Source organism: Nyctereutes procyonoides, unplaced genomic scaffold (genome assembly GCF_905146905.1).
Source record: "Nyctereutes procyonoides isolate TBG_1078 unplaced genomic scaffold, NYPRO_anot_genome, whole genome shotgun sequence".
NCBI classification, from domain to species: Eukaryota; Metazoa; Chordata; class Mammalia; order Carnivora; family Canidae; genus Nyctereutes; species Nyctereutes procyonoides.
Window position 1 is genome coordinate 8,154,469 of NW_026575130.1, and position 20,155 is coordinate 8,174,623.

The window sequence follows — 20,155 nt, forward strand, 5'->3', positions numbered from 1 at the left end:
CCTTATCTACAGATTCAGGAGTGCCATTAAAGAATAATTGAACTAATGGAATACTTGGAAGACTTGTATTATATATTGTATATAATACATAGAGAAAACTATCAATAGAAAAATTAGGTATATTTATAGACTATCTATAGAAAAATATTGATTGGAAAGACAAATGAAAACCAGCACTGGAGTCTAGTTTATATGAAAATTGCACTGCTATTTATTTGAGCTGGCATTGATAAGATACACATCTAGCAATGTCCAGTGAGGTTGTTTGTTTTGTTTTTTTAATGATGTGTCCTCACCAAATCCTGGAATCAGGAGTTTGATGTCCCTTACACAATATTATGGTTCTATCTACAATAACTACCCACTTGATAGGCACATAGTAGAGAGGGTATACCTTTTAACTGGTAGGTTTAAGGGTCTGTGAAATTTGACAAAGGGACAAATCATTTTGTGTATGCTCAGGGGTGGAGGGGTGACAACCCATTACAATATGTAGATTTTAGATTTAACATTTGCATCTTCTTCAACATGTAAAACCACAACTTAGAGATGAGTTATATTGAAGAATAGGTATGTGTTGGAATTGGTAACTGGAAAAACTGGCAACATAGCCAACAAAGCTCCCAGCCAAGTGGTTTGAGCAGGAATTAACTAAAGTCAGTAATTATGTTGTTTACTTATTCAGTCTGAGGGAGGAAATGCCATGATCTACCCAAGGGAGGAAGGAGCAAGTTGATTATCAAGAAAGCAAAACATCGTTCTTACTTTTGAAGATTTGAACTTCCTGGTTTTTACATTAATTCATTTAACTAGTTGTCCAGAAATTCTTTAGGAAGACTAAATGAATAGACAGATTACATCAAATGGCATTTAAATAGGCATAAGTGGGAATGTAAGCAATGTTCATAAATTCCAGTTTGAATGGGAGCAAGATTAACCCTGTTAAATCCTGTTAAACAGGTCAGGCAAATTCCTGTAACCTAGGATATTACTAAAATGTAGCAAGGGGCAGGATGTCCAGGATAAAGTTCTTTGGACTGCAGAGATCCCAGGAACAAATGACATTTGGCCAAATTGCAACTGAAGAATGGCTAGCAGTCAGACATCAGACCCCTTACCCTATGTGGCTCCATGCATTTTCAATTCCAATACTGGAGAGAAATGGAATGCTAATCACATCCTGCTAAATTGGCAGAACAGTTATTCTCACAGCCAGAGTCACCAGCAGAATTTACTAAGCAATCTGCTTGAGAGGACTTCATAAAAAAATAATTAACAAAAAGCAAAAAAAAAAAAAAAAAAAAAAAAACAAACCAAAACAAAAAAACATACTTTTTTTTTTACCTGGAGTAAAAATTGGGAATGCAGTAAATACTCTTAAAACATATAACTGGGAGGGATGCTTGGATGGCTTAGTCGGAAGAGCATGCAACTCTTGAGCTTGAGGTCATGTGTTGAGCCCCACGTGGCTGTAGAGATTCTTTTTTAAAAGATTTTATTTATTTATTCGCGAGAGACAAACAGAGAGAGGCAGGGACACAGGTAGAGAGAGACGCAGGCTCCATGCAGGGAGCCCGATGTGGGACTCGATCTCGGGTCTCCAGGATCATGCCCTGGGGTAAAAGGCAGCACTAAACCACTAAGCCACGCAGACTGCCCTAGAGATTTCTTAAATAAATAAAAACTTAAAACAAAAACAAAAACGGACACCTGGGTGGCTCAATGGTTAAGCTTTTCTATCTTTGGCTCAGGGTGTGATCCTGGGATCTGGGATCAAGTCCTGCATCAGGCTCCCTACCGGGAGCCTACTTCTTCCTCTGCGCTCTCTCTCTCTCTCTCTCTCTCTCTCTCTCTCATGAATAAATAAATAGATCTTTAAAAAAGAAAAAAAAAATACATAGTGGGGAATCAAAACCTTTTTGATTTTGAAGTCTAGTCCCAAGCTATTAAAAACAAGCCTGGGAGATGGTAAGAGGAGGATAACAATTAATGAAACATGCCGCAAGTCCCAGCACTGTCCCTTGCAATCCATATACCACATAAATCACAAACACTCCAACCCTGTTTCCTCATCTATAAAACTGATATAAAATATCTGGGTTGTTGCATTTTGACAATATGACAAGTTAAGTGAAATCACCTTGAATAGTGATAAATTTTTTAAAATACACATACAAGAAATCTGCAAATCTAACATTCACAGTTTAAACTATTTGCGTACAATAACTTATTCTCTGGAGAAAGTCTCTAGAATAAGTAAGCTACTCCAAGTAAGTGAGTGTAATCAGCTCTGTAACATGGTATCAGAACCCACTGAGAAATACATGCCCCACTTGCTGTAGCAGAAATGGTGACTCTGGAAATGTGATAACAAACTTATTTTGTGATGAAAGAGAAAAAAAAACCTGTTAGTTTTAGAATGATAATATCCATTTGGGCAATTCAGTCAGGAAATATCTCTTTTTGTTTTTTTGTTTTTAAAATTTTATTTATTCATAAGAGACACACAGAGAGAGACAGAGACACAGGCAGAGGGAAGCAGGCACCCTGCAGGGAACCCAAAGTAGTACTGGATTCCAGCACTCTGAGATCATGACCTGAGCCCAACGCAGATACTCAACCCCTGAGCCACCAGGCTTCCCAGGAAATACCCCTTGGAAATGAAAAAAAAAAAAAAATCCTATTTCTATTAGAATAGCTACTCATTTCATAATCAGGAATTTTATGATATCTGAATGAAAAAGGAGGCATTTCCACCAATGAGGAAGAAATGAGATAAGACGCCAAGTATTCCTCCAATCCATATCAAGTTTTATTTGGTTGTCAGGCTGCCAAGGCCACAGGGCTATGAAGTACAAAGGGCATTGGTCATATTTGATAAGAGCTAAAAAGAGGCCATAGAGTCACCAAAACAAATTGTATAGACAAGGATGGGTGACAATCCTAGCATATATATAGGGCACTTTCCCAGGGCCCCTGCCACTACTGCTGGTACTGCTGGTATTTGATCCACCTAGAAAGATGTTTGCAATTTTTGGGGCAAGTTGCTTGTTCAGAAGTGGGCAAAGGGAAGATGATCAGAGAAGCAGGACCAAGTTATGGAGAAATTGGGAACTGAAGTCTTGCTACAGCAGGGCTAAACTATCTACAGGATAGTCATTCTGTTTCAAAGCATATTCTCACACATTAGTTGATTTTCTTATATTCCAAAAAACTTTACCCAAAACTCCAAAGCATCAGAAGATTCTTTTATACTAATAAAACATGAATACTGTAGTATTAAAGTTCAAATACTTCTGTAAGGATTACAGTGATTCTTGAGATAGGGACCTGCCTCCCTAGGGGGGACTACCAGTCCATAGTGCTCCTTCAGACCTACTCCTCCAGCCCCTAGCTTTTCTGGTCTATGTGGCCCCAGTGAACCTCTGTGCTGTATTCCTCAGGTTTTTGGAACTGAATGTTAAAGTGAACCTGGGCACTATTTAAAAATATTAATGATCCATTATGTTGTACACCTGAAACTAATGAAATTTACACCTCGATTTAAAATTAAAATACCAATGTCCTACTCCTTCCCCCAGGCAAATCAGATTCTCTTAAAGTCAGCTTTCATATACTATAGTTTTTAAAAACTTTCCAGGTAATTCAAATGTGCTCTCAGGGCTCAGAACCACGCAGCTTTAAAGATTGTAAATGAGAAGCTGTCAGTCATTCATGCTTCAGGGCAAATCAATTCCTGTGAACTGAGTTTTTCCAAAACCAAGAGTAATGAGAATAAGTGAATGAGAAATTTTAATTCTGGTGGTGGGCCATTACACACACACATACACACACACACACACACACATTTTAACAGTTTGTAAATTGGGATAACAGAACTTAGGTCAATATTTTGTTCAGACCAAACTCTTTGACCAGGTTGCAAACCACTTGCAGAAAGAGAGCCTAAGGCTTTGTAGTCTTCCGGAGAGTTAAGAGAGGGATATTACTGCCATGTATTCTTAGTAAGTTTTCAAATGTCTCTTTACATGTTATCTATCAAGGTCATAATTAAAAAGATTATCTAAAAAAGTATTAGAAAAACTAGTCATTCTAGGGGCACCAGGGTGGCTCAGTGGTTGAGTATCTGCCTTTGGCTCAGGTTGTGATTCTGGAGTACAGGGATCAAGTGTCACATCAGGCTTTCCATAAGGAGCCTGCTTCTCCCTCTGCATACTCTGCCTCTCTCTGTGTCTCTCATAAAGAAATAAATAAAATCTTAAAAAAACAAAAACAAAAACTAGTCATTCTAGAAGAGTCTCTATAATGGTATTTTTATGGTGCCCCACAGGTGACTTTAATGAGTAATACAAAAGAATATGCACAGTATTACTCATATTTTGTCAAACTTTAGGTACCTCTTGAAGACTTTAATATATTCCTTAAAAAGTATTACCCTGGGTTGCAAGTAATATGTAATTATTGAAGGCGCTTGGGCAATAAGGACATGCTCAGTTTCACTCAGACATTGCTAAGATCGTTGAATATCTGTTGATAACCTTAAGAATTCGTTTAAAAAAATATCTGTTGGTTGCAATTAAGAAGTGCTCAGAATTGAAGGCAGAAAACCATCCAAAAAGTTAAAAAGAACTAGAATATCAGAGTCTATTCATTCTTTTTAGCAGAATAAATGATAGAAATTGGTTAGAATTTGATACTTAAGTGCACAAAAGTTTAGAAGTGTAGGAAGCACAAACTTCCTCTAGCTTTATCTTGTGGAAGAAAAAGAAAGAATGAAAGAAAAAACACCCAACTTTTCCACCTTCCTGTGAAACATGAAGTCAAGTTTGGGGTGTATAGAAAGTGCTAGCTCTGTCCATCTCCACAGTGGTATGGGAATAAAGGACACACAAGTCAGGCCAGCACTCACCAATAAGGTCAGTGAGCTCCATCTGTGGCGGCTCCGGATTGCGGGGTGGGGTGGGGGGTGTCACAGATCATCACCACCTATTAAGAGTGTCAGGAATATCAAGCAAACTGGGTGACACAGCTGTCCCCCAAAGTGCCTAATGACTAGGTAAATGTTCTGCCTAGAAAAAGAAGAGACAGGGCAAAGCCACATCCAATGCTTAGATATTAGAAACAGTTTATGGCCAATTGGTGTGCTTTGAGGTTTTTGCTATGAAAACTGAGCACTAGTAGAGCTTGTTGCAGCTGTGTTAGAGATTGATAGCTTCCAGAATGACAGCACTGGCCGAAGTTGATTTGGGAAGGGGGAAGAGTTAGTTTAAGAGCATGAAAAATTTTGGGGCTGCTGGGTGGCTCAGTCGGTTGGTTAAGTGTTTGACTTTTGATTTCGGCTCAGGTCATGATCTCAGAGTTGAGATCCAGCCCCAAGTCAGGCTCTGTGCTCAGTGTGGAGTCTGCTTGGGATTCTCTCCCTTTCCCTTTTTCTTTCTCTTTCTCTCTGTCTCTCTGCCCCTCCCACCTGCTTGGCATGCATGCATTCCCTCTCTCTCTCACTATCTCTCAGATAAGTAAATCTAAAAAAAAAAAAAAAAAAAAAAAAAAGCCTGAAAAAATGCTTAGACAAATAAAGCTCCCTTTGTTTTAAAAACTTTAAGTTAAAACACTCCATAGGACAAATAGAGTCAACTACAAAGTCATTCCTTTCTTTGCTTCGAAATCATTTCTAAAAAGAGACAAAGAGTACACATATTAAGAGAAAAGATCCAGGCCCAGCAGAAGAAGGGGAACATTTTTTATGTGCATGGTTATTTTCTAAAAATGTATCTGTAAGCACCCCCCCAATCATCTTTAACATGCAAAAATAACCGGAGGGAAAATGAATTTGAATAAGGAAAAGCATGTTACTGAGGTCACTGACGTTCTGCACAAGTCTGCCTATCTCTGAGAAGTAAAATATTGACAGCTCAGAGCCCCATGAGGATAAAAATTCTCAAATAAAAATATATTGGACTCAATTCCAGAGAACATTCTTAGATTTTTTTTTTTGTTTTTAGCTCCCTAAATTTAATCAGCTGAAATTTTTCATAAAACCAAGCTTTCCTAAAAACAAAAAGGTTTTTTTTCAGTGTATTTTCTTAATTTACAAAATATATACAATTAGTCCCTATAATAGTACTTTATTTAAAATTTTTAAGAAGTGAAAGTTTCATTACCTTCTAACCTTGAGAGGTGCTTTTTTTCTAGAACACTAGAGATATGTATCCATATCTATCTGTTCATCAATGTATATATATACCAGTATCTATAATTACAGTGATTTCACTTAATGCAACCTTCATTAAAAAATGGAATACTGTGAGGGCACCTGAGTGGCTCAGCTGGTTAACATCTGACTCTTGATTTCAGCTCAGGTCTTGATCTCAGGGTGCTGGGCACAGAGTCTGCTTAAGATTCTCTCTCTCTCTCTCTCTGCCCTTCCCCCCACTCACACTCACTCTCTCAAATAAATTAATTTTAAAAAAGTAGAACATTGTGTTCTTGCTTTAGGTCATCTATTATTGTTATATTTTAGTTTTATATGCTTAATCTGTTATAATTTCTGGATTATAACACACTTAGTTCAAGTCATGGCTGATAGAAGGCATGGAAAGCAGGCACCCGGGATGCACACTTCAGAGGGTTTAAGACTCCATTCTTACCTCAAACCATCCTTCACCTTGACTATGTCTTACCTACACAATTGCCATTTCACAGATCCTTACACAAACCAAACTAGTTTTGAGGCTTGTCTGTAGGCAGTTCCTTCCTCCTGGAATGTTCTTTCACTCTTCTCAAGGCCAGCGCTTCAGGAGACGCTCTCATCCTTCATTTAAAGAGCTCCCTGCCCACAAATGTAGTCCCTCCCAGGACTCTACTTAGTTTTCCCTCAAAACCACATCATAGTGGGTATCAAGCGAAATTCAGCTGAGTAAATTGGATTCACTAAATGATTCATGTCCCAGGCAGCACCCCATCTAGCAAACAGAGAAGGTTTTTATAAGGAGGGTGCTGCAAGAAAGTTACAAAGAGAAAAGTCCAAGTGACAGACTGCCTTATTAGTACTTACCAGAAAATTCCTGATTGACAGATTATTTTTTTTTAATTTTTATTTATTTATGATAGTCACACAGAATGAGAGAGAGAGAGAGGCAGAGACATAGGCAGAGGGAGAAGCAGGCTCCATGCACCGGGAGCCCGACGTGGGATTCAATCCCCGGTCTCCAGGATCACGTCCTGGGCCAAAGGCAGCGCCAAACCACTGTGCCACCCAGGGATCCCTGATTGACAGATTAATACTTAGATTTCTAGTGGTGCAATCAGGTTAGGTATTAAGCCCTGGTTTGGTGACTTGGCCTGCCCTATAAATACCATTTGGGGCCTGTGGTTTTTTTTTTTTTTTTTTAAACAGGGGTTGTTTTTATTGGTTAGTGTCTATCTCTCCCCTACTCAATAGAACAAGCTCTGTGAGGCTCACAGTGGTGCCCCTCTTGTTCAGTACCAGGCATAGTCTGCCAGATAATAGGTGTCCAGTAAGTATTTGTGAGATATATAAACATTAATCCCACATGAAGTATAGTTAAACTCTGCCATAATTATAGAAGTGATATGCACAGCCTGGCTATTTTGAAAGTAATGCAAGGAGTAGCCCATGCAGCTATCTGCCTGGGAATTCTGGGCATCGGTAAGCCCATTACTACAAATTTGTTACCGTTTCAGAGTGGGTTGTTGAGGAATTCATGTAATGGTAGTGAATGTGTTTTGTGAGTTTCTAGGGCTGCATAAATTTGTAGTCTTATTGCTATTCTTATTATATGGTTGAAAACAATACAGTCTATTAATAAGAAATCTGTTTATAGTGACTTACTTTTACTTAAAAAAAAGGGTTTATTTATTTATTTGAGAGAGAGCATGCATGAGCAGGAGAAGTGAGAGAAAGGGATAAACCTTTTGAGCCACCCAGATGCCTTAGCTTTCACTTTTTTTTAGCTTTTATCTTTTAAATTTTATTTATATATTTTTAAAGACTTAATTTTTAAGTTATCTGTACATCTAACATGGGACTTGAACTCAGGACCCTTAGATCAAGAGTCACTGGCTCTTCTGACTGAGCCAGCCAGGCACTCCTACCTTTTAAATGTGGATAGACTTAATAGAAGAAACATAGGCTTAACTGACATAAACATAATAACATTAATAGCAAAATCAAAATAGGTGATAAAATCTTGACTAGAGCTTATGCTTCATAATGAAAATGCCCTCTTCAGCAGGTGAGTTTGCTCCATTTCTGATTTTGACCTCTGCTTTCCTACTTTGCCCAAAAGAAGTCAAAGTTTTAAACTTTTTTTTTTTTAAATTCTATTTATTTATTCATGAGAGACACAGAAAGAGAGAGAGGCAGAGACACAGGCAGAGGGAGAAGCAGGCTCCATGCAGGGAGCCCGATGTGGGACTTGATCCTGGGTCTTTAGGATCATGCCCTGGGCCGAAGGCGGTGCTAAACCACTGAGCCACCCGGGCTGCCCACAATTTTAAACTTCTTAAGCAGTAGCAGCCATAATGTGGAAAATCACTAAAGGCAACTAAAGGCCAGGAATCCAGGCTCAAAGTCAAAGAAATCCCTGAATTCTAGTGCTGGAGGGAACTAAAATTTCTCCTTATGAACCCATAAGTCTAGCCTAAAGTTCTGTGAACTTCCAGTCTTCCAAATAAACCAAAGACATTCATTTTATTCTATTTCTTGCCTATATATAATATAAGTCTGCATTTATGGGAGTTCCACAGCTGTTTCACTGACAGTTCTGATGATATCTGGGCATTTCTGTGATAAGACTTTCTTTTCAGGCTTCTATTTCTTCATCTCCACTTTTCTCCCAACTTCTCTCTGTGCTCTGTGGACTTGGTGTGGCTGCTATTGTAGTGGCTAATTTTGTTAATTCAGCTTCAAATAGCAGCTTTACAAATAAATTAAAAATTTGGTGACCTGAAACACAAAACTGATATGATGTTCAGAAAACCACAGCTGACCTTGAGCCAGCTTTCAGAGGATAAAGTAATTTTTTTCAGTGGGTAAAAATAATGTTCAATGTGGATATTGGGTGCAGCTGGTATAATTAGAGATCACTGGCAGATCCTACAAGAATTAGTTATTCTGGGTAAATAAGAAAATATTCATAAACTGATTTGAAGACTACATCTCTAGTCTTTAATTCAGTTTATGAGGAAGTGCTGATTGCTCCTGATTTAGATGACTGTATCTGTCAGTCAACAGAATCAGTCCTAGCTTTTGTTGATAGAGCAGCAAACTGTATGATAACTCTACATTTCTTTTTTTTTTAATTTTTATTTATTTATGATAGTCACAGAGAGAGAGAGAGAGAGAGAGAGAGAGAGAGGCAGAGGGAGAAGCAGGCTCCATGCCCCAGGAGCCCGACGTGGGACTCGATCCCGGGTCTCCAGGATCGCGCCCTGGGCCAAAGGCAGGCGCCAAAACGGTGCGCCACCCAGGGATCCCCTCTTTTTTTTTTTTTTTAAGATTTTATTTATTTATTCATGAGAGATCCAGAGAGAGGCAGAGACACAGGCAGAGGGAGAAGCAGGCTCCCTGTGGGGAGCCCCATGCAGGACTCAATCCCAGGACCCTGGGATCACACCCTGAGCCGAAGGCAGGTGGTGAACCACTGAGCCACCCAGGCGTCCCACATCCACATCTTATAAAGGAGTGTCCTGGATTCTACTTTCCAGGTCTGTTAGTGAATGTCAGTAAAACGAAAGGCTTCACATTTTTAGCCTTGAATTCAAGGCCTTCTACTATTCTTTCCCCAGGCTCCTTCTTCTGCCCTATTTCCCATATCGTCCCTTTCAGACATGGAACGCATTAGCCAAACTGAGATAATCCTCATTCTCTGGACAAACATCCTCTAGGCCTTGTTTTATGCCATTCCTTCATTCTGGAATGTTCTATTCCTTTCCTGCCCTCCACCATTCCCTGTCCTGCCATTGTGCCAGTCCTACCAAACAATGGCCTTGTTCTCCTATAGCCTGAAAAAATTCCTCCATCGGCTGATTTAACATTGTTTTGTTAATAATTTTGTTATGACTGACCATGTTCTTCCATGTGTGAGAATTCCTACTAGTTAGGAGACTCTGGGGGCAGGAAATGGTTGAATGCTTTTATCTCTCACTATGCTTAGCATGGTGCTCGGCAGCTGGTAGGTCTCAGTGATGGAGTACTGAGAAATAATGTATTGCAGGGATCAGAACAAGATAGCAGTCATGTAGTCAAATAAATTCTCCGTAATCATTTCAAACGTTTATTCCCACATATTTCTATTCAGTGTATGAGAGGTCTTCCCTGATTAGCATACTGATGAAGCCCTGTGACTCCTGTGCTTTGTTTTTGTATATAATGCGTATTGTTAGCACATTGTTGGGGATCCTTGGTTCCTTGTTAGTTTGTTTCCCACTGCAATGTAGGTTTCATGAGCTCAAGGACTTCATCCATGTATGTATGTATGTATGTATGTATGTATGTATGTGTTTTTCCCTCTCCACCCAGGGCTTTATCTGTTTTTTTAGTTTTTTTTTTTAAATCTTATTTATTAACTTACTTATTTATAGAGAGGGGAGGGGTACAAAGGGAGAGGGAGAGAGAGAATCTCAAGCAGATTGCGCAGACTGGTCGGGGGAGCCGAGCCCAGAGTCCATTGTGGAGCAGACCCCATGGCCCTGAGATCACAACCTGAACTGAAACCAAGAGTTGGTCGCTCAACTGGCTGAGCCACCCAGGTGCTCCAGGACTTCATATTTTTAACAACACTTATATCTTTAGTAAGAACTCATTAAGGATTTTCTGAACAAGTAAGTGGATCAATGAAATAATAACAAGATTTACTCTCTTCAAGTGTTACAATGTTATAAGTTCTATCTAATTTTCTAAAGGTATGTAAACAGGCTTTCTAATAACTGTTATTTGGTGTTTTTATTTATTAAAAAAATTTTTAAGGGTTTTATTTTATCATGAGAGACCCACAGAGAGGGGCAGAGACATAGACAGAGGGAGAAGCAGTCTCCCTGCCAGAACCTGATGCAGTACTTGATCTCAGGATCCCCCGGGATCACAACCTGAGCCAAAGGCAGATGCTCAACCACAGAGCCACTCAGGTGCTCCTTATTTGGGAGTGTTGAGAGGCTGTAGCCTACAATAGTATCAGTCAAACTCTGGGTCTCTAGACACTGCCCCAAGAAGAGCATCTGTTTCTTAAAATTACTCAAAAACCTTAACCTCTAAAACTCCCAAATAAGGGGCACCTGGATGGCTAATTGTTTACCTCTATCCCAAGATGTTTTGGAAGGCAGCAGAATCCCCATATGATGCGTGTCCAGGCTAACTGGGAGGAGTCCATGCTGTAAGACCGAAAAAAACACCACATGAGCAGGGCCTATGGTGGATCCATGTGTGCTAAATGTGTCTGTGACTGATTCAAACATGCCTTCCTTATTGAGGAGCAGACAGTCGTGAAAGCGTTGAAGGCACATGCACAGAGTCAGAAAGCTGAATAAAGAAATGGAACCTTTGTTGGGTAATAAAAAATCAAAAGTCTTGTTCTTTCTTTTTTTTTTTTAAAGACATTTAATCAGTGCTAAGTAATTATGAGATAAGGTTTATATGAAGTGTAATCAGAGCCCAGAAATATTTTAGTCTCATTTGGTGTCTTTAAGTTTTTCTTTCTTGCCTTAATTTTCTTCTTTCAATACCAAAAGAACCTATTGGGAAATAATTACTTCTCTTCAGCCTAGGACTCTGCTTCCTAAACAGATGTCGGGGGTTCAAAAAAGGGGTAAGCAGAAACAAGCACCAGGATGAACTGGTCAGGATGCCTTGCCTTTTCTTCCCAGGCTTCTGGGATCCTCTCTGCATACAAATTCCATACCTGGGGATCCCTGGGTGGCGCAGCGGTTTGGCGCCTGCCTTTGGCCCAGGGCGTGATCCTGGAGACCTGGGATCGAATCCCACGTCGGGCTCCTGGTGCATGGAGCCTGCTTCTCCCTCTGCCTGTATCTCTGCCTCTCTCTCTCTCTCTATGTGACTATCATAAATACATAAAAATTAAAAAAAATTAAAAAAAAATTGGTTTGTACTGAATATAAATAGGAAATCCCTCCATGTGAAATAGTTCTTAATTAAAAAAAAAACCAAAACAAAACAAATTCCATACCTGTTCACATCTTAACACAGTGTAACATTCGTAAGGAAATGGAAATGCTTCCACTATGCTTTCAGAGTAGAATAAAAACTTGCATTGAGGTTTGAGGTTTGTCTGTACAACACCGAGCACTCAGTGGGCTTTGGTAAATATTTGTTGAAGAAATGAATGACCCATTCATAGTGGAGGCTCTGATAGGCACTGAGGGTCACAATGGAACACTCTCCATATCAGTACTTATATGACTTGATTGCTCTGTGACACTTGATTTTCTCCTTTCTTTAACATTTTTTCCATAACACTCCTTAGTCTTCTTTTTACCTTTGTCTCCTCTTATGCTTTCCTGCTTGTTTCTTTTCCTCCTCTCCCCCGCCTCCCAGTTAGGCCCCACCATTACCTTCAGAGTATTTCCCTTGGGTGACCTCATTCATGTCCATGACTTCAGCCACCACCATCCAGACATGGATGACTTCCAAATAGGTATCTTCATTCAGCCCAGACATTTCTAAGTTCCATACCCTATAGATCTCTTTCAATCTCTACCAGAAAGTCCTATATTGCTGTTAACTATTTTTATTAGTAAACACTGAAATTCTACTTCTTCTTTACTCCCCACTCACCAAACTAAGCCAGCTACTAAGTTGGACAAACCAGGAACCTAAGATTGATCTGTTCCTCTCTTTTGCCTCTCTCCCCACATTAAGTTAGTTAAGACCTCTGTTCTCCCTCCTTGTTGAACTCATTTCAGTAAACATAGGGAATGTTACTCTGATGGGTTATCATCTTCCAGATGGCCTTCACCTGTTTGTCTTCACCAGTATAGGCATCTTTTCTTGATGAGAAGCAGGGTTGCCTGGCCTCTCCACCTCCATCAGGTTACCTTCCTCCCAATGCCCTCCGTATATAACTGCTGCCTGGCAGGTTTTCTTAAAATTGAATCTAACTCTACCTCTCCTGCTTCAACCCTGAGTGGTCTCCTATGCCTTCAGGATAAAAAGTTAAATTCAAGACAGTACCCCATCTTTTTTTTTTTTTTTTTTGATTGTTTATTCATGACAGACACAGAGAGAGAAAAGCAGAAACATAGGCAGAGGGAGAAGCAGGCTCCTTGCGAGGAGCCCAATGTAGGAATCGATCCCAGGACCCCAGGATCATGACCTGAGCCAAAGGCAGACGCTCAACCACTGAGCAGCCCAGGTGCCCCAATAGTACTTCATCTTAATTCAGCAACCTCATTCCCTACTCCTGTATCCTGTGCTGATCCAGGCTCCCCATGCTTGTCCCCACCATACTTCCTCCCATTCTCTAGTTGTTCTACTACCCCTTTAAAACTGGTTATTTCTGTGGGAGAATTGCTCTTTTGCCCTCCTTTTGATGCCTTCTCCTATCTTCTCCATACCTCTTTGGATGTTTAAAATGCATTGTAAAATTGTTAACTTGTCTATCTCACTAGAGGAAGGTGTTTGGGATTTGTGTCCCCAGCACCTAGAATGATCTAGACCAGTGCTTTTCAAAGTGGGGTTCACAAGAACCTTCTATATCATATAGCTGTCACTAACATTCATATTTTCGGGTCCTCCTCACCCTTATAGGATCTAGAGAAATAGAGTTTCTGGCTTTTTAAATAGACTCCCCAGGTTGTTTTTGTAATTATGTATTCAATACTTTTGAACAAACAAATCAGCTGGAGATTTTGATCTTATCTTTTTATTCACATACACTGTAGTAAGTTGGATTTGTAGCTGATAATTCTATACTCATCATGTTGTAAAAGGTAACTTAATTCTCTAGAGAAGAGATTGCTTATATGTCTTAAAATGAATTAGGGATTTGGAACCCCTCTGGCCAGTTTTAATCAGTACAAACAAACAATCTGAATAATCCTGATTTAAAAATAATTCAGACAACTCTAGATTAAGCAGTTTAAACTATCCCAGTTCTTTTGGTGAATGTCTTGCCTCAGGGCTTTGGAACTGAATTTCTCTCCATGCAAATTGGAATCAGTAAGTGCGTAGTGACAAGTGGTTTGCAGGGCTTTGAAAATCACTGGCAGATTTTTATGAGTGATTCATCATTTTCAATTCAATGTCCAAGGTAAAGACCCTTACGTAATATGAGAATTAATTATTTTGAAGACTTTCTTAACTATAAAAGATTCTGTTACAAAGAAAACAGAAGAACAGTGCCACCAGGGCTTCTATAGGTAAGTGGGAGTAAGAAATCTCTAACGATCCTTATACTGTGTTAAACTCATATGCTATCTCCTTGAACCAGAAATAGGTGCTTCCCTGTGTTGATATGCATTTAAATACCAATATAAATGTATACTTGTGCACAAATACAAATTTGTCTTTGGTAGCCTACAATGATTTATAGTCTCGTGCATATAAACAACTCTAAAAATCTGAATCCAGCCAAACAGGTCGTACATTTGAATAAATACAGCTGTTGCAACCTTGGGCCCACATGATATGTTTGCTTAAAGTGAACTGTCCAATCCCCGATGACTGACACTTGATGAGCATGTGCAGTACTTATTATTGTGCAACTTTAATTCATCTAAAATTGTCTACAAAACATTGTCCCTTCTGTTTTTCTGGGAAGTTACTTTCCCTTGGATCCCTGTGTTGCTTCAGCTTTAGCATCAGTGATGTAGTTTTGGAAATGTAGGTGAGGTTTGGTGGGGTGAAGTCCGGAGCCAAGGGCCAAGAAAGAATTCTGCAAAATTGTGGTTTTATTAAAGCACAGGGACGGAAGTCCTAGGCACGAAGAGCTGCTGCTACAGCCGGCTGCTCCCTGCTGCCCGGGAATTATCAGGAACAACTGAGTATATACTTTGGGGTTGGGGGAAGTAAAGATAAAGAGAAGTTCTAAAAGGATTTTCATATGCTAAAGAAGACACAGGATGCCAGGGGCCTTCCTAGCTATTGTCAAACCAAGGTTGTTTTTTCCCTCTAACAGAGTATTAACATGAAGACAGTTGGGGGCTTCCTGTGAGGAACTTTATACTCTGTCTGCCTCAAGTGCTTGTCAGTTGGCTGCGGGTTAGGAGGACATTTAATGCTATCTGCATTCCCTTCTGTCTGTATTTCCCTTATCACCGGGACTTGGTCATTTTAAACACATGATCAGTCAAGCTCAACTAAATAAAATAATTGTGGCCAAAATGGCCAGCAGGTATGTGGAGAATTTTCTGCATTTTGTTTTCCTGCTGTTTTTTGGTAATAAACACAACTCCCATAGGTCAGGTAGCTCCATGTCTTATAGGCGGCCATACCAATGTCACCATGAAAACATTTAGGTTTTGCAGGTAATGGCTTTCTGGTTCTCATCCATGTTATTAAATGAGCACAGAATTCCAAGTACTGTCAATAGCAACTGAGCTTGGTACATTATAGGGGCACCTGAGTGGCACAGTCTCTTAAGCGTCTGCCTTCTGCTCAGGTCATGACCTTGGGGTCCTGGGCTCCAGTGCCTCAGGCTCCCTGCTCAGTGGGGAGTCTGCTTCTTCCTCTCTCCCCTCCACTCATTGTCTCTCTCTCTTTCTCTCAAATAAATAAAATCTTTTTTTAAAAAAGAAGAACTTGGTACATTTTATTCAGAGAAGTTTAAAAAGAAGTTGAGGCTGTACAGAGGGTGTTGGCGCTGGAAAGAACAGACAATGAACAAATAGAACCTTAATTAAGTAGGGGGGGTTTTCTCTTTTCATTCCACAAAAGTCTAGCTCACAGTGTAGAATTGATAAGAGCTCAGTGATGCTCTCAGGAAACCAAGCTCCGTTCATCTTTCTAAGCTACCACCTGTCTTTCTCTTGGCTACAAGATGGCTACTACCACTAGAAGTCAGGACTGTGACTAGGTAGGAAAGAGAACCAGAAACCTGTACTTTCAAAAGACTGGTTTTACCTTTAAGTCCTGGATATAAAATCTTGGTGACTCAGTCACGTACTTTATTTATCCTCATCAGTGTAGCCTTTCCTAGATCTCCAAGAATGTATTGCAGGTAAGCTGAGAACTTTCCTTTACAAGTTCTGTCTTGTTGACTGGAAACATGGATGAATGTTCTCTTAGTCCTGAAACTAACATTGCATACCGTGGCTGACACATGACGGGAGGGAGCATAATTTTTCATCGAACAACATGATAAGCACCAAACCAATGGGGGAAATACTATACTTTGCTATATGCCCTACACTCCGCTCAGCAGAGAAATGTTTGAATGAAGTCTTTTGCAGAAGGCACCTGGCTCACTTCATACTCCCGTGCACGGAACATTTGACTAATATGATTGGTCACTGTGAAATGACTCCCCAACAGGGGATGTGTACAGTGGGGAAGTTCTGTAACCACATTGTTCGTGCCTGCCCTTCCCTTGTCTAAAACCTATGCCACTCCACGGGCGTCTAGATGGCTCAGACGGTTAAGTGTCTGCCTTCAGCTCAGGTCAAGATTCCTGGGTCTTGGGATCCAGCCCTGCTTGGTGGTGTGTGTGTTTGGGGGTGGGGGAGGGGGCTGCTCAGCGGGGAGTCTGCTTCTCCCTTTGCCTGCTCCTGTGCACGCTCTCTCTCTCAAATAAGTAAATAAAATCTTTAAATAAATGAAACCTATGCCACTCCCTTACTCAGGACTTACTCAAGCTCCTGATTTTTTTTTTTAAATCCATGAGGAATCTATATATCACAAATAAAAGCACATTGACCTCCTTCACTGACTCTCTTCAATAGCATCCCATTGGTTTTAGGATTACAAAGAAACTTTTTAACATGATCTATAAGAGCCCTCATGGTCTTGCTTCCACCTCTTTCTTGGACTTATAGCTCAACGGTTTCCATCCTACTCTGGATTTCAAGGTTGAGCACACTAAATTTTGAATACTTGTTTGTGCTTTTTCTTTCTTGCTTCTGGCTCTTTGCCCATGTTGTTTCAACTCACCTACTCATCCTGTCCAATCAGAGTTAGACTACATCCTTCTTCTTCTTAGAATATTTCCTTATTTTCTATTCTCCACTTTTTCATGTACTTGCATATTAGATACTCCAAAAAGACGTTAAAGTTTTGAGGGAGCAGGGGAATATGTCTGTTTTGTTAGGTCTACTCAATACCTTGTACATAGTTAGTACTTAATTACTTGTTGAAAATATTTGTTGAATAGCAGTATGAAAGAATGAACCAATCAGAATTCTCCTTTCTCTGAGCCCAGATAAACTCTCAGTAATACTGATTCAGCAAAGCCAAAAGGCTTTGCAAATTTTTGTTAATTAGGAGGTAAGTAAATATCTTTGATCTCTGTTATTAAACTATCATCCTTAAAGCAATTCCTGGAAAATTAAATCTTTTACCTGAAGTAGCTCATTACTTATGAAGAAAAATAAATATGTTATTCCCAGGTTTCAGTTTTAAGAGCCAAGGAATTTTAGACTAGTTCAGTGGTTTTGTTAAATTTTACATTAATGAGAAGCTTCAGAAGCTTAGTGAGACACAGACTTCCCTTCTCATAATCAAGGTACCAGGACAGACAACTTAAGTGCAATGTCCTGTCTGTGTTGCTAATGCAGAGCACAAGAGATTGTCTACCACTTTTCCATTCCTTTTGTTTTCCTCCTGTCAAAGTCTTTTTCCAGTTATAATACACTGATTTTTTTTTTTTGTAAATAGGATATTAGCCAGAAGTTTTTTGATTGTAGGATAGAATTGATTTTGCCATGTATTATAGTTGTGTTATCTCTGAGATAGGAAATTGAAGAATCCAGAGGGGTTTGGGATGGTGGCTGACGATACACAGCTAAATAATTGTGATCTTGAAGTTCAGCCTCAAGTGTAAAAATCTCCTAAGAGTCATGTTTAACTACAGACTTTCGGAGTTACCCTTTCTTAGTTCAGGCTGCTATCACAGAATACCACAGACTGAGTTGCTTAAATAACTGAATTTTTTCTCACAATTCTGGTGGTTGGGAAGTCCCAGATCCAAGTGCTGGCAGATTCATTGTCTGATACAAACACGGAGCTACCTTCTCTCTTTGACCTCACGTGGAGACTCCTTGGGCCTCTTTTATAAGTGCACAAACTCCATTCAGAAGAGCTCTGCCTTCATGATCTAATCACCTCCCAGAGGCCTCACCTCCTACCGCTATCACATTGGAGGTTAGATTGCTACATGAATTCTGAGGGGAACACAAATATTCAGACTATAGCACTCTTCTACCTTCAGAAGGTCTGAGGTGAAATCTGCAGTCTTAACAAGCACCCCAGGGGATTCTGAGGCACGGGGTTAGTGGGCCACACTGAGAAACATTTAAGGTTAGCTGGTGAAAACGTTTAGTTAGAAAATGTGAACTGGCAGATAGATGTTAGAGGACCAGCACCCGTGAATCCTCCTATACTGTTTTTTTTCTTTTTCTTTTTTAAGGATTTTATTTATTAATAGGAGACACACAGAGAGAGTCAGAGACACAAGCAGAGGGAGAGGTAGGCTTCCTGTGGGGAGCCCGATATGGGAACTTGACCCCAGGACCCCAAGAAATAACTGAATTTTTGATGCCCTGAGCCGAAAGCAGACCCTTCACCACTGAGCCACCCAGGCATCCCTCTTACACTGTTTCTATAGCCATGGCACCAGTGAGCAGTTAAAAGGTTGGAGAAAATGGTCATCTAATTTTCCACCACCCACATATAACACTTCCTTGGCAGGGCTCCAGAGAACCACCAAGGGGCCAACATTGAGTTGCTAATTTGTCATTAATGGGAATTCCAAACTTGGTTCCCTTTTTTGATGCCAGCATCCCTCCCCTAAATTCCAACTAGGATCTGACATCTTTTGTTTAAGACTGGTCAGTGGGAGGTGGGGGAGGGGGGTGCGGGTGTCTGTGCCTGCATGGCCCAGGTGGTTGAGCATCCCCTTGATTCTTGATTTCAGCTCAGGTCATGAACTTGGGATTGTGAGATCCGAGCCCTGGGTTGGGCTTTGAGCTCAGCATGAAGTCTGCTTGGGATTCTCTCTCTCCTTCTCCTGCCCTTCCCCCAACTCATGCACACACATCCTCTCTCTCTCTCTCTCTCTCTCTCTCTCTCTCTCTCTTTCAAATAAATAAGTCTTTAAAAAAAGACTAGTCCCTGGGGCCAGTTTATCTCAGTCTAATTCTCACTCCCAATATCTCTGTCTTCATTCAAATTAAAAGTTACATTTTTTTACTTTCTATTATCAAAGTAATAAATATACCATCTTTGTAAATCTATGTTGCATAAACACAAGCAGAAAATAAAAATTACCCACAAACCAAGCATCTCATAGTATCTCTATAATTTAGAAAATTAGTTTTTATTCTCTCCTTTCTTTATATTGAGGTAGTTTTGGCCTTTTGCTTGCAAATGGAGATATCTGAGTTTTGTACGATTGTGAAGATATTTTTTGTGACATCAGAATGGATAAACTAGTAAGATGTAGGAAGAGATTCTTTATTAAACAATTTAGTCTGGATTTTAAAGAAACTATTTTTCTTTAATTCTATTTTAATTTCAGTATAGTTGACATACAGTATTAAATTAGTTTCAGGTGTACAAGTCTATATTATTCAGTGCTCGTCATGATAAGGATGCTCTTAATCCTCTCCACCTATTTCACCCATTCCCCCCACCCACCTTCCCTCCCTTTGTTCTCTGGTTAAGAGTCTGTTTTTTGGTTTTTGTCTTTTTTTCCTTTGTTCATCCGTTTTGTTTCTTCCACATGTGAGTGATATCATGGTATTTGTCTTTCTCTCACTGTCTTGTTTTGCTAAGCATTATACTCTCTAGGTCCATCCATGTTGTTGTAAATGGCAAGATGTCATTTTTTAAAGCTGAATAATACGACGTGGTGTGTGTGTGTGTGTGTGTGTACCACATTTTCTTTATTCATCTATTAATGGACACTTCGGCTGTTTCCATAATGTGGTGATTGTAAATAATGCTGCAATAAATATAGGGGTGCAC

General features: G+C 39.8%; 1 protein-coding gene across 2 annotated transcripts in view; it reads left to right on the forward strand.

The window, feature by feature from the left end:
* The window catches only part of ELOVL6 (ELOVL fatty acid elongase 6), a 136,172-nt gene that overhangs the window by 48,123 nt on the left and 67,894 nt on the right, over positions 1 to 20,155 (forward strand). The window lies entirely within an intron of this gene.